Below are 14049 nucleotides of genomic sequence, written 5' to 3' on the forward strand. Positions count from 1 at the left end.
TATAAATGATAGATGTATTAACAGATTAAATGAGAAAAATGAATACCAATTATGTATATATTTGTAAGTAGCTTTGTATGATAAATGACTTTTGTTTTATAATATTTGTGTCATTGCTCATGAGAAACTATGGGAAAATCCCTCAGCTCTGCAAATTCGATTTTTTAGCACAGTCAGGTAGCTTGTGGGTTAAGTGCTTGAGGGGAGCTGCTATACAAAAATGATAACAATGGCCACCGATGGCAATACTAAGGTACAGGGAAATAAATATTAATAACCTCCACATCTTAGATTTGGTTTCCTCACCAAGCTTAAATGTAAATCACTTTCTTTCTTTAATGCAGATATAGTGCCATAAAAAGTCAAAAAGAAAATAAGATTTTTTGAAGATGAGGGAATGGGGTAAACTGCTACTTGTCTACGACTATCTCAATAAAATAACACCAACAACCACAGAATCCAAAATGACATTTTCTGCCGCTAATTAAATATGTACCAAAATTAGATCCAGTTTAAATGATAACACTATTGATTGCTTATGTTTCTTAACAGCTGACTTTATCCAGACAGGTAGTGTGGATGCTTAGACAACCAAATTTGCAGTTTCAATATGTATATATATTTTTTGGGTTTAGAATAACTATGTTTAATAATTTTTTGTTGGAATATTTATTATTGTAATAAAAGTTTGATTTTGACCGGTATTGTGAGCCCTAATTATAAGGCAACATTTAGCCAGCGGTTCTCAAACTTTCTGAGCCCACACCTCCCTTGACCTGTAAAATTTTTCCAGTGCCTCCCTTGAAGTTTGTTTTGTTTGTTATTTGGTTTTTAGGAGCATTAGCAACTAAGGCCATATTGCTCCGGGATATGCAGTGGTCATTCCCTGACCTTTCCACATCCTCCGTATTTGGTGGTCACGGGCTCGAACCCTGGTCTAATCAAGAAGCGTGTGCTGCGCACTGCTGCTCCTTCCCACCTGGCTATGGAGGCGCCTCTCCCTTGAAGTAAAGCATCTACAATTGTGCAATTTCTTATTTTTAATATGTTAATACAATAATTATTAATACTACATGAAATAATAAGCATCTGTAGTTCTAAATTACTAATGTAATTTAGAACTACAGATTTAAATTACATTAGTAATTTAGAACTACAACTTCTAAATTAATAATGATTATTATCAGTAAGTAATCATGCCAAAAACAATAAAAAACACACTCGCACACCGCTGAAACCATATTTTCAACCATGCAGCTAATGCTATACTATGCAATCTACCTATATATGTCATACATAGTACGCACTAAATTATATACAGTATACTACATTACATCATATCAATCATAATTCATCAATCCATTTCAGCAAAATATATTTTTTTTTCAAATGTTTACCGCATGTTTATATCGAAGTTAGAGTGAGATAGGTGCCGGTAAATGCTTTAAAAAAAATAGGTTATAAAATTTAATGTTATGTTATGAAAGTTTATTTATATGTATATATTTTTTTATTTATATGTTATGTTATGAAAATTACATTTCTGTTAAACTTTTCGTACCTGCTTTTGCACTAGTCCGCGCCTCCCCAGTTTGGAAATCGCTGGTTTTGGTCATATCTAGTACAGTATGCAGTCTGGAAGCACATTTTGGGAAGGATATAGATCTGTCAGGATGGGCATAGCAAGTAGTAGCAAGAGATTTACCTATAAATTTGGTTCTAGGTAAGAAATTTCTTACCTAGAACCAAATTAGGTAAGAAATTAGGTAATTTCTAGGTAAGAAATTTCTTACCTAGAAATCCGGTTCTGCAAATTACAGCCACCGGGAAGGAGAACAGATTGAAGTGTTTAAGGTTTTAAATAAACTGGGTAAGCTAAATGCTGATGGCATCCTTACTTTCTCAGAGGTTGCAAGATAGAATATAGATATTCAAAAATTGCTTTCAGCCAGAGAGTAATTTATTGTTGCAACAAACGTATATCTGGTGTTGTTGAAGTGGACAATTTGAATAAATTTCCCTTCACTTGCACCTAAAATTTTAAGAAAGGGGCGTGATAGTCCTTATTTTTATTATAAAAGTAATATATAATTATGATTTAATTAGGTTTAGTAAATAATAATTTACTAAACCTAATTAGTAAATTATTTACTAATTAGGTTTAGTAAACTTAATTAGTATTAAGTATTAACTTAAAATATTGAATGAAAATAAACAATAAAAGGTTTTGTTTTTTAGAATTTAAGGTCACTGATCATCCAGATTGAAACCCAGACACCTACACAACATTTTGCAGATGCACATGAATGTGTGTATTTCTGTCAGCTCTTCACATTTAGGCAGCAAAATGAAAGATAGAAGAAAATGCTTTTATTCATCTGAAATTTTTTCTCGTAAATAATAGTATATTGAAATGAAGGCAAAAAAATTGCATATAACCAGTTAGAGAATATTGGTGGGCAAGGTATATGGGAGGATTTCATTTACCAATTAAAAAACTGGCATTTGTTAGATGCCACGTTAGCAATGGAACATATTAAATGCTGTACTTTTGCATTTAATGTTCATTACTTTCTACTGAAATTCAAAAGGACTGATGTACCCCCAAAGCAGCAGTTCTTGTGAATTTCATTTATGACTGTGGCACTCTTGTTTTGGTCAAGTGTAATGGTACACCTTTTTGGCTGGGGAAGGCATGTGCTTACATGGTGAGGAAGGAGTCTTTTTTTTTTTTTTTAAAAACTTGTTTGTTAAGGAATCTCACAGAATTACACCTTCATAAGTGTAACCAGCTCTATTTTCTTCATTTTTATGCTACTAAAATTGTCTTGGTTTTGCACTACTTTCAAACAAATGACATCACCAAAGCATTTAATAAAACATGAAGGCACTTTTATCAGAGCCTGCTTTACATAATCGTAAAGACCAGAAATGCATTAGCTATTTTATAGTGGCTTTTTTAAAAATGCAAATGGCACAGTGATTCCCTAATTCAACAGATGAGTGTTGTTTATAGTAACGCAATACTCGGATAATTCACCTGTGAAAGTGATGGGTTTCATGTGAAATCTTTGACATTAAAGAGAAAACTATTTTCTTTTCTAATACAGCTTGGTTGTGACCAAGAAATAAGAAAATATATTATGTTCAGCAGTCATTCTTATGAAGAATTGCAATGTCAATGAATAATATGAGAACCAGTAAGAACACTATACAAGTTAGGGCCATTTGAACATCTCAGGAATTAATAATGGCACAACTGGAAAACTGTGTGCATTTCTAGCATTAACTTGTTTTTGGGAGGAGTTCTGCTAGCCTCCAGTGAATGACAGTTGGTATTATGCTCACCTTGGAGACTGCACTGTCATCTAGGGCCAAACCAAATCTGCTATTCACTATTGCAATAGGGTATCTACCCACTAACTGAAGAGGGGCCCAAAAGCCTTGAAACAGTGCTGTCTGGGTGGTGATATCCACTGAGAATAAGTAACAATAGTCTTCTCCATAGGTGAAGTGTTACTTATTCAAGGCAATGCAATACCACGGTAACTCGTGAAGGTATTCACAATGAGATATAATTAAAACAATGAATTAAAAATACTTTGGTAGTAGAAATGACATGTGTGCATTAACCCATGCATAAGCAAACTCCTCGATCAAGAACTCCTAAACTAATGATAAACTACCTACTATCTAGCCTTCACCATAACAGGAATTTATGACCCCCCAATTCTAGTACCGTAACTGAAAACTACACCCTCATTCATTTTACTAAGCTCTTTCAGAGCTTGTAGGACTCAATCAGATCTAGATGCTTAGATCTGTAGCCCACTCATTCAAAGTCTCTCTTCATAGGGGTACTCTGCCAATCTCACCAGGTGCACTGCCCACCTACGAACCTTTTCCAAACAGTAATTTTATTTAGGTGTGGCTGTATTATATTGTCAGTGCCATTTGAGTGAGAAAAAGCTCAGCTTCATAATCACTGAGGAATCTGAATTCTAAAGGGTGACCATTAATTAAAACCCACTGTGTTGTGTCATGGAGCGAATCTATAATTTATCTAATATGAAAAAGTAATATTAACATAGTCTTTTTTTCCTACCATAACTATCATCGTGGGGTCAAACAGTTTTTTTCCCCTACAGATAACCTCAGTTGGATATAAAATTTGAACCAGCAAGCACTGTTCCTACTGGTTAAGTCGAGTGGTGTTGCATTTGTCAGTCAGCAGTGATCTCAACACAATAAAAAAACAAACCAGCTCATCCTGCTATAATGTACCATCATGCAACACGTTTCTAGTTATGTGCATGAAATCCACATGCTGTGATATACTTTTTTATAACTATAATGGGGAGAAATTCTATAGGTACTTAAAGGCCTTTCATTAGCTGCTTTCTCCTCTCTCAATCCATTACACCTTTCACCCACATAATTTGTGGTTTTAATTGCTTGCGTAAGCAACAGTGTAATAAAGAGAAGGGGTGACATTGCGGCAAGGATTTAAAGTGTAATAGCTAGTGAATGACCTTGGCAAAATTCTCCTTACTATAACATTATCTTAGTTCATGGTTGTTCACAAGCATGTATTGCCTATTCTTGATATCACTATTAGTAGTGACAAATATGCAAGAAAGCAAGCTTCAACAGCATGAGCCAAAAAAAAAAAAAAAAACCACATCTGTTCCCTCCAATAGTTTGTCTAGTTCTTCCTTGAATTTAAGTTATCCACTTCCACAACAACAGTTGGAAGTTTGTATCAACAACCACCTGCTGGTTAAAGGAAAACTTCTGCACATCCACCCTGCAACCATCCTTCCTCAATCTGAATTTATGCCCCCTTGTCCATAGAGGAGGAATCCCATCAGCACTGAGCTTGCTCAATCCATTCAAAGCCTTAAACACCTCACAGGTATCTAGTCTCCAGATGCTGCAATTTGCAGAACTAAAGCCTTTCTTAGCAAGAACACCATTCTGATCCCCTCCATTCTCTTTGCTTGTTCAAACAGCTCTACATCCTTCCTAAAATGAGGTCTTAAGACCTTTATGCAGTACTAAGATGTGGCCCGACCACTGCCTTGTATAATGGAATAATCACCTCTTTATCCCTACTAGCAAAATTCCTGTATATCATTGACATAACTTAACATGCTGTCCTAGCAGACTATCTGCACCACACAGAGACCTCAATATCTGAATGTACAATTACCTCAGGTCTTTTTAATTTTCCCTAGCACCGAGTGTAGTGTCACACAGCTGGTACATCAATCTGGGATTAATTTATCAATTGTGTGACATGACACTACACTCGGTACAGGGATAGGTACATTAATCTGGGATTAATATACCAATCATGTTTAAATTAGATGGTTTCATTTCTTTATAATAAATTTATACAGGGTGTCTCAAAATATTGGTACAAACATTTAGGGGAGGTAGGTAACATCTAAAGGAATGTGAATCGCATAGGAACCCATAACCAGAAACGTCACCGTAAGTCGGTAGATAGCGCTGTTCATCAGACCATGAGAGGGAAAATTTCTGGTTTACTTATTCAAGCAGTAGTCGCCATATGAAGAGCATACATCAATATACGAACTGTGAGCTGGCAGACATGCACCTAGTGTATGGATTAGTAGAGGGCAATGGACGAGCCGCTCAACGAATTTATGGAGAACGCTTCCCAGACAGACATGTACCGGACCACCATTTGTTTGCGCGTGTGCATCAAAATTTGTGGGCAGACCACATTCGATGCCAACTCCCACCATGGAAGAAAGTGTGTTGAATGCCATCCAGAATAATCCTACTACCAGCACACGTGCCATTGCCTCAGCCTTAGGAGTGTCTCGTTGCAGTGTACAGTGTCTGGCACGACGATTCCTTACACCCCTTTCATCTCCAAAGGGTTCAGTTGCTGCTTCCCCAAGTTCATCCTGCACGCATGGCTTTTGCGCAGTGGTTTCTCCAAGAAAGTGTTCAAGACTTGAATTTTCCAGCCTGTGTTTTGTTCACGGTTGAGGCTTATTTCACTTGGGAAGGCTTATTCAATCAGCACAATGCTCATGTGTGGGCTCACAACAACCTATATGGTGTGTGCCCCATGTGGCACAACATCGCTTCGCAATAAATGTGTGGGCAGGTATGGTCGGTGACTGCTTAGTCGGCCCATACCCGTTACCATCCTGCATGAACTCCGCCAAATATCGAATCTTTCTTGAACAAATTCTACCAGGGTTACTTGACGATGTTCCAACAAATGTGAGATGCAACATTTGGTTTCAACATGACAGGGCACCTGCCCGTTATGGAAGGTGAGTTCGTGACCATTTGAACAGGCATTTTGGGCGTCGATGGATTGGGTGTGAACTGGTTGCCTGGCCTTCATGCTCACCTGATTTCTTTCCGTGGGGGGGGCCCTCAAATCTATTGTGTATGAATCGCCTGTGGAGACGGAAATGGATCTCGTGGCGAGACTCGTCTGCGCTGCTGCCACTGCCAAAGAAACTCCACATGTCCGCCAATCCATGCTGCATCGTTGTCATCCATGCATCGCGTGTCTCGTGGTGGAACCTTCAAGCACCTGTTGTAACATCATGAAATGCATCCATCTCATACTCCATTGTTAATATTGTCAAATAAATGTTTGCCACTAATTACTGTCTTGTGCCACTGCTACTAATTTCCCGTGACATTTCCAGCTATGGGTTCCTATGCGATTCACATTCCTTTAGATGTTACCCACCTCTCCTAAATGTTTGTACTAATATTTTTGAGACACCCTGTATAATCTTCCCATAGCTAATATGACTGCTTTAAACAACTTCTGTGTATGGATTTTTACCTCAACTAAGCTCAAAATTCCTACTATGAGGGCTTTAATGATTATAATCCCCCCACAAAACATTTAATAATCATCGATATTCTGGTGGTTCTTTTCCAAGATGTGGCCTAACCATTGCATTACACCAGGGGAGTCCAATCTATGGCCTGCACAGAAAGTGAACTAAACATTTTAAATTTCGTTAATTATTTCAAGAACTGTGTACAGTTGATGCTAAAATAAGTGGAAATAAACAAATTTAAAAGACTGGCACTGCAATGAGTGCCACAGAGGGGAATTTCAGCAGTGAGAGGTTGAAGTTACGAAGCCACGTGGCTGGCCTACTCAAGTACTATTTTTAGTATAAGTTTTTCAATGCTAAATAAAAAGTCTTAAAATGTAGTCTGTTGTTTTCTATATATTAAACTTTACATTGTCAAAGCTAATTTCAAAAATATTAACAAAGACTGTTGTCAGTCACTGTGATCGGTGTAGTGAATTTGTTTCTTTTATCTGTTTTGTATCAAATATGCACATGCCCACATGTGTATATACTATGTGCTATTAAAATGTTCCAGGACTCCAATTGGTGTGCCTTATGTTTGAATTTGGTGGCTGCACAAAAGTGAAAGCACAGTACACTTCACTGAAAATATAACACTAATTTTTCTAGAATCACTCAGTGCGGCCCATGAAAAAAAAAATCTAACTTTGAACGAACCCACAACCTTCGGTTGCCAGGCAGGCACTTTACCCACCTGGCTAGCCCGGTCAGCAAGATAGATCCTGGTGCAGTCAACCACCTGCCAACCTTCGTATCATTTGCAAACCTGGACATTAAGCATGATAATCATTAATAAATACAGAAAACAACAAACGGCAGCAAACCCAGGGTACTAAAATAATAACGTTAAGCTACAAAGTGCAGTGTCTATTGGTAACCATTGTCTTCTATCATTCAACCATCCCTTTATCCCTAGCAATAATTTGCCCTTAATGCCACACTGCTTCAATTTGTACCGAAGTCTTACGTGCAACAGTATCAAATGTTTCTTTAAATCCAAGTACAGTACACTATTCCTAAACCAAACCAATCGGGACCAGGGGTAGTTTGGACTTCCAATTTGTTCGGATTTTCGAACTCATCAAAAAGTTCTGCAGATTTAAAAAAAGAAAAAAAAAGTTTAGAAATTAAAACACCAAGTTTTACATATTTTTATTCATATAAGATTTAAACAAATCTTATTTTGTAATCATTTTTATTAAAATAAAAACAATTACTTATTTTTTGTTGCACCATTTTCGGACTTCATTTCTTTGCTGCCAGATCTGTTGCTCTTTTCAGCAAGAATAGTTGAGTTGGACAGTATGCAGTTTCATGCTTGTACCTACCACATGTAGCACAGTTCATAGAATCACCGTCCTTCCCACCCCCTGGGTGTAAAAGAACTGAGTTCAAGTCCCATCAATGATGGAAGGAATTTTTACACCCGCTTTCCACAAGGTGACTGAGTTAGTCGGTCTCAGATGAGAATAGCATGGTTTTTCGTCCAGCACACAGAAAAGTCGACCACAGAACACGCAATTTACAGACAATATACATGGAGGAATATGGCCTTAGTTGCTGATGCTCCCAGAACCAAACTACAACAAACATCTTTGAGGAACCGTTTTTTTTTTTGCATCATCATCTGAATCAAGTTTTGACACAAACTTTAAAATTTTTGTCCTTGTTGTTTTAAATTTCTGTTACAGTTGACTTTCCAACCTTGTAAAATCCTGCTAACGAGGAACTGGTTTCTCCCTTTAAAAGCCTGTCTGTTGTCTTCTGTGTGCTGTATTCTTTGTTACTGATTGACATATTTTTTTTTACTGTTTTAGATTTTACAATCCGAAGAAGAAGGGAAAAAAAAAAAAAAAAAAGTCAAAACAGAAATATCAGATTGAAAAGTGTTATGTTTAGTTAGTAGTACTGTATGTATATTAATTAAGCTATGTACATAAGAGTAAATTTAATTTTATTTTGCTTACCTGTGGATAATCTTCCGATTTTCACATATCATTTAATTTTGTTAATTGGTAAGGTAAAATAAAAGTAAATTTGTGCTTTATGTCTTTATTTTTTATAGTCTGTGGATAACATTCTTCTGATTGTCGCTTATTACAATTGCTGTTTACTAGAACCAAAGTTCAATTCGTAAACGCGATCACGATAACTGGCACTTACTGCAGTTATTTTATGGAACCAGCATAAATAATAAAAAAAAAAAAAAGCTGGCTCATTCGGATTTTCAACTCTTTACTGTATACGACTATTTTTTGAATCCAGTTCCTTTGTGACTGCATTGTAGTATTGTATATCCAATCAATTTGTGTTTCCCATTCACAAAACCACGTTGTCTGAACTATGACTGCAGTCCTATCTAGATGGTCTGGCATTGCTTTTTTGACCAGTGAATCCATTATTTTCCCTGGAACAGAAGTTAAACTATGTAATTACTTGTGCCACCGTTCGATCCCCCTTTGTGAATTGGGGATACTTTGCACGCCTCCGGTCTGTGGGGACCTCTCCTGAATCCAAGGATGCTCTCATAATTATGGCCAAGAGTTTGCTTACCTCCTTTAATATAACTGGATAGATCACATCCACCCCAGGTGCTTTCCTTATGTTTAACGTCTACAATTTCTCCTCCACTTTCCTCTCAGTTATTACAAAAAAAATCTACCTTTTAGAGAGATAAATAGCCTAGTTATATAGCAAAAATTTCAACCTCCATGGTTTTGAAACGAATTAAAAAAAAAAAACACAATCAACAACCTCACAATCTGTTATCGGGTTCACATTAAGATATTTTCATGATACCAAATGTTTCCATGATTTTTTGAAGTTTGCACCAGCCATCAAAAACTTATGTTTTTGGATAGGGGCAGAAGAATCCTTGATGCAAGAAATAAGACAAGACTGAGTTTTAGAAGGATTGAAATCAAATAAGTTGTCTTTGCCCCAATGGAAAATTATCTGGAGATCAGCATCACGACGAAAGCCTTTTTCTGCTTCACTGAACTTTTCCATAAATGGGTAACATTTAGAAATAATTAAATGCAAAAGGCATAATATGTTAAGAGTAAGAGTTTAATATCTATATAATATCAGTGTGGATACACCATAGATAACTCATAAGAAACTATGATGGTAGTGTGGGAGGCATCATTTGCTCTGCATCTCATATTGTGCTCTTCCTTCACAACGAGTTGCCATGGTATCGCACAACCTCGAATAAGAATCGCTTCACTAATAGAGAAGACGATGATGTTCATGGGTCAACTGTTGATGATCCTGCTCAGGTAGCTAACAAACTAAATGAATATTTTGCATCGACATTCACACATGAGGAGTTATTCAGCAAGGGGAATGCCAGAGGTGTATTCAACTCTAGCAGTAAGCTACAGAATCTTGAAATAACTGGGAGTAAAGTGGAGGAGAAACTGTTGAAGATAAACACAAGAAAGGCACCCGGGGCGGATGGGATCTATCCAGTTATATTAAAGGAGGCAAAGGAAGTAAGCAAACCCTTAGCCATAATTATGAGAGCTTCCTTGGACTCAGGGGAGGTACCCATAGACTGGAAATGTGCAAATGTGACCCCAATTCACAAAGGAGGATCAAAGGCTGGCACAAGTAATTATAGACCTGTGAGCTTAACTTCTGTTCCACGAAAATTAATGGAGGCACTGGTTAAAGAAGCACTGCAGGATCATTTAGACAAGACTTCAGTTATAGCTCAGACACAGCATGGTTTTGTTAAGGGGAAGTCTTGCCTGACCAACTTGATTGGATACTATGATGCAGTCACAAAAGAACTGGATGCAGGGAATAACTTTGATATTATATACTTGGATCTTAGAAAGGCTTTTGATACTGTTGCACATGGAAGACTGCGACACAAATTGGAGCAGTGTGACATTGGAGGCAAATTGCTGCTATGGATAAAGGGGTGGTTGAGGGGGAGAAGACAGAGAGTGGTAATCAATGGACACTGCTCATCGTGGACTAATGTTATTAGTGGAGTCCCTCAGGGCTCAGTGTTGGGTCCATTATTGTTTTCTGTATTTATAAATGATATTGATGGTGGTATATCAAGCCTAATGTCCAAGTTTGCAGATGATACAAAGGTTGGCAGGGTTGTCAAGGACACTACTGACACTATGCTGCTGCAACAGGATCTGGAAAGGTTGAGCAGATGGGCTGAGAGGTGGCAAATGAAGTTTAACATTGACAAATGTAAAGTACTACACATGGGAAACAGCAACCCCAGAGCAACGTATCAACTCTGTGGTACTACACTGACAGTGGTAGAGAATGAAAGGGACTTGGGGGTGATTGTGCAGGCAGATATGAAGTTCTCTGAGCAGTGCAGACAGGCTGCAAGAGTAGCTCATGGAGTATTGTCAATGATATACAGGAATTTTTCCAGCAGGGATAAGGAGGTGATTATTCCATTGTATAAGGCAATGGTCAGGCCACACCTAGAGTACTGTATACAGGTCTGGAGGCCTCATTTCAAGAAGGATGTAGAGCTGCTGGAACGAGTACAGAGAAGGGCAACAAGATTAGTGAATGGAACAAAGGGGTGCTCTTACGAAGAAAGGCTTAAGTTTTGCAAATTACAGTGTCTGGAGACTAGGCACCAGCGAGGTGATCTGATAGAGGTGTATAAAGCCTTGAATGGTTTAAGCATGCTCAATGCTGATGGGATTCTTCCTCTAGCTCAGAATAATCACCTGAGAGGGCATAAATTCAAATTGAGGAAAGACAGATGTAGGATAGACGTGCGGAAATTTGCCTTGAGCCAGCGGGTGGTCGGTTGGTGGAACAGACTTCCATCCCTTGTGGTGGAGGTTGATAGCCTAAATAAGTTTAAGGCTCAGCTGGACAGGTATTTTGAACGAACAGAGGGGTGAAGTGGAAGTGGGTTTTTTTTTTTTTTTTTTTTGGCTGATGCTGCATAAGCTTGCTTTCTTGCATCAAATGCCTCTACTAATGCTAAAGACTATTGTTACTTATTCTCAGTTATTTCGAAACACAGTGGAACTTCTATTACAAGTTCTATTTAACGAATTTTTTCACAAAACATTGCACACCGAAACAAAATTACATGTAAAATGTAAGGAATTTTTCTAGCAGGGATAGGGAGGTGATTATTCTCTTGTATAAGGCAATGGTCAGGCCGCACCTTGAGTACTGTATACAGGTCTGGAGGCCTCATTTCAAGAAGGATGTAGAGCTGCTGGAACGAGTACAGAGAAGGGCAACAAGATTAGTGAATGGAACAAAGGGGTACTCTTATTAAGAAAGGCTTAAGTTTTGCAAATTAGTGTCTGGAGACTAGGCACCAGCGAGGTGATTTGATAGAGGTGTATAAAGCCTTGAATGGTTTGAGCATGTGCAATGCTGATGGGATTCTTCCTCTTGCTCAGAATAATCACCTGAGGGGACATAAATTCAAATTGAGGAAAGACAGATGTGCGGAAATTTGCCTTTAGCCAGTGGGTAGTTGGTTGGTGGAACAGACTTCCATCCCTTGTTGTGGAAGTTGATAGCCTAAATAAATTTAAGGCTCAGCTGGACAGGTATTTCGAACGAATGGAGGGGTGAAGTGAAAGGGTTTTTTTTTTTTTTTTGGCTGATGCTGCATAAGCTTGCTTTCTTGCATCATATGCCTCTACTAATGCTAATGCTAAAATTAACCCCATACAGCAAAGTGTTAGTCTCTCTATAACGAATTTAAAAAAAATTAGTAAAAGCATTAAGATTTTCAAGCATTTACTGCTAAACAGCCGCTCAAATATACAGCCTCCGAATTGCACATTAGCATCTGGAATTAATCATCCTTTTAGTGAATACTTGTGGCCATTGATGCCTGTAGGAGGGTCTGTTTCATTTTTGTTAGTTATAAAACCAAATGGGTTTTCTTAAGTGGTCATAAACTTTACAATAAATAGGGTAGATCTGTAAATTGATGTTGGCTCAGGGGAAAACGAAATTCGCTGTGGCAAACCTTTAGCGTGCTGCAGCGGCAATACATAGAATGCTACCATAGTCAGATTTTAGTAAAGCCTACTGAGTGACATTCGCTTCTCACCTCAACCATACCATGTGACCTTCCTGTCAATCCTATGATGTCCGTTCTCATCTAAGTGGACTTTCAGTAATGGTTTTCATGAATTTTTTTTTTATTTAATTTCGTTCCTTTAGAACAATTTGCCAATCATATAGGTTATATGCTCGTGTATTTTTTTTCCCTGAAAAGTAACATACAGCATACATTAACCGCCATAAATTTTCTTTTGTGTATATATGAATGAAAGCAGAAAAGAAATTCACAAAGTCGTATATTTCTTCAAAGTGATTGATAGGAAAGGTCACGTGATACTGTTGAATTGGCAAGCGAACGTCACTGAGTAGGCGGTACTAACAATTCACTATATGGCCAGTGCAGCGAAATTTGCGGTGTATCAGCGAGAGCTGCAGTAGAGTAATTTTTACATTTGCAGAAACAATGTTGAAGAGAAAGTGTAAGTATTAATTATAAAGATTCTTCATGATATTGACCAGGGTTCTAAGAAAAAATATGTTGCAGAGTAATATGGCATACCTGCAAGCAGCTTATCTACGATTTTAAAAATTCAAGAGTCAATTTTAAATGTAATTGAAGGAGGAGCAGACAAGAAGCGAATTAAGTTGTGTATATACAAAGATGTTGATTAAGCTGTTCTAAAATGGGTGCAAATGATATGTGAAAATAATATACCAACATCAGGTCCAATAATTAAGCAACAAGCTCTGAAATTTGCACAGTCCCTTGGACATAAAGAATTTAATGTGAGCACTGGGTGGCTAGATAAATTTAAGCACCACAAAATTGTGGAAAAAGTTATTTGTAGAGAAAGTGTTAATGTAAGCGAAGAAGATTGCAACAGTTGGAGGAACAATACCTTAAAGATTTTGGAAGAATATGAACCTAAGGATGTTTTTAATGCTGATGAAATGGGTTTATTCTTTAAATGTTTACCGACTAGAATGCTTGCTTTTAAGGATGATAAATGTTTTGGCAGAAAACAAAGCAAAGAAAGAACCACTGTGCTAGCTGGAGCAAATATGACAGGAAGTGAAAAATTAAGACTTTTAGTCATCAGGAAATCAAAAACCCAAGATGTTTTAG

The sequence above is a fragment of the Mastigoproctus giganteus genome, chromosome 10 (genome assembly GCF_048544385.1).
Source record: "Mastigoproctus giganteus isolate SK-2022 chromosome 10, ASM4854438v1, whole genome shotgun sequence".
NCBI classification, from domain to species: Eukaryota; Metazoa; Arthropoda; class Arachnida; order Uropygi; family Thelyphonidae; genus Mastigoproctus; species Mastigoproctus giganteus.